Source organism: Heptranchias perlo, unplaced genomic scaffold (genome assembly GCF_035084215.1).
Source record: "Heptranchias perlo isolate sHepPer1 unplaced genomic scaffold, sHepPer1.hap1 HAP1_SCAFFOLD_55, whole genome shotgun sequence".
Lineage (NCBI taxonomy): Eukaryota > Metazoa > Chordata > Chondrichthyes > Hexanchiformes > Hexanchidae > Heptranchias > Heptranchias perlo.
The window spans coordinates 533,479-535,349 of NW_027139570.1; the positions used below are offsets into that span (position 1 = coordinate 533,479).

Consider the following 1,871-nt stretch of genomic DNA (forward strand, 5'->3'; position numbering starts at 1 on the left):
CCACTGTGTGAATCAATGATCACAGTGCTGGGTCACCCACCCACTGTGTAAATCATCGGGTCTTGACAGGGTAGATGCTGAGAGATTGTATCTCCTGGCTGGACAGTTTAGATAGGGGGCATGGTTTCAGGATAATGGGTCGGCCATTTAAGACTGAGATGAGGAAGAATTTCTTCACTCAGAGGGTGGTGAATCTTTGGAATTCTCTACCCCAGAGGGCTGTGGATGCTCAGTCGTTGTGTATGTTCAAGGCTAAGGTGGATAGACATTTGGATTTTTTTTTATTCGTTCATGGGATGTGGGCGTCGCTGGCGATGTCAGCATTTATTGCCCATCCCTAATTGCCCTTGAGAAGGTGGTGGTGAGCCGGCTCCTTGAACCGCTGCAGTCCGTGTGGTGAAGGTTCTCCCACAGTACTGTTAGGTAGGGAGTTCCAGGATTTTGACCCAGCGACAATGAAGGAACGGCGATATATTTTCAAGTCGGGATGGTGTGTGACTTGGAGGGGAACTTGCAGGTGGTGTTGTTCCCATGTACCTGCTGCTCTTGTCCTTCTGGATGGAATCAAGGGATCTGGGGATCGAGCAGGAAAGTGGAGTTGAGGTTGAAGATCAGCCATGATCTGATTGAAGGGCGGAGCCGTCTCAAGGGGCTGTGTGGCCGACTCCTGCTCCTATTTCTTACATTCTGATGTTCTTATGATCAGGACAGTTGCTGGAGGCTGGTATCTACATTATGCAAATTAGTGCCTACTGAGTCATGGCTGCACGACAGAAACGCTATTTCTTTTTCACAGAATTATAAGTTTACAAAAGGTGAAGCGAAGATTAATTGCGTTTTTATTCGATTCCCTGCCGGGTGCAATGAATGGTGGAAGAATTGGTCCGCGCTCAGCCTGTGTTAAAGGGGGCTCGCTGAGGGTGGAGAGCGGTGTTGCGGCAACCTTTCAGTAAGACTCTACTTTTATGGATCATTTCTATAGTTTTTGAACTTGAGAAATGTGTTCTGAAGTGTTTGGTCTCACTAACCACGAGGAGGAGATGGAGCTTTTCCTTCTGAGCGTGAAGCGGGTTGCAAGTGTTGTTTTATACCAGCGCTTGTGGCCATTGATGACCGTTCCCTTCTCTCAGTGTGCGAGAAGTGGAAGAAGGAAATGCATTCTGAGTGGTTCGTGTTTCTGCAGCTCAAAAGTAGCAATATTTATCCGCTAATTATTTTATATTTAAAGGTGCTTGTCTCCAGCGAGAGTGTAAGTCTTTGCCACCTCAGCCGAGCTCGTACTGCTATCTGTTGCTTTCCCCTCCTTTTTCGGTTTTGAACTCATCAGTCAGAGTTTGCACTGAACTGATTAGGCACAGTCGCTGAAATAACGTAGTTAATGGGGCACAAAATCTAGGCTTGCAGTACTGAGGGACTTGCATTACTGATTAAAACGTTGCTCCGCCTGCCATCTCAGGTGGATGTAAAAGATCGCATGACGCTATTTCGAAGAACTTGAGGGGAGTTCTCCGAGGTGTCCTGGTCAATATTTACCCCTTAACCAACATCACTAATACAGATTATCTGCCCAATACACCATTACGGTTTGTGGGACCTTGCTGTGAGCAAATTGGCTGCGGCGGTTCCTACATTACAACAGTGGCTGCAGTTCAAAAATGCTTTGGGCCATCCTGCGGTAATGCAAGGCGCTATATAAATGCGAGTTCTTTCTGTAGTAGCAGGAGGATTGGTGAATGGGACATCGTGTGAGTTAGGATACGGGCAGCAGAGTTTTGATATGCTGAAGATTATGGAGGGTGCATGATGAGAGGGCGGCCAGGAGAGCCTTGGAATTGTCGAGTTTGGCGGTAAGAAAAGCATGGATGAGGGTT

At 47.3% G+C, this 1,871-nt stretch overlaps 1 non-coding gene across 1 annotated transcript; it reads left to right on the forward strand.

The window, feature by feature from the left end:
* Positions 1-951: 951 nt before the first annotated feature.
* On the forward strand, positions 952-1,169 carry LOC137315470 (small nucleolar RNA U3). Its single transcript, XR_010961449.1, has one exon. It is a non-coding gene; the product is annotated as a small nucleolar RNA U3 (small nucleolar RNA).
* The last annotated feature ends 702 nt before the right edge of the window (positions 1,170-1,871 follow it).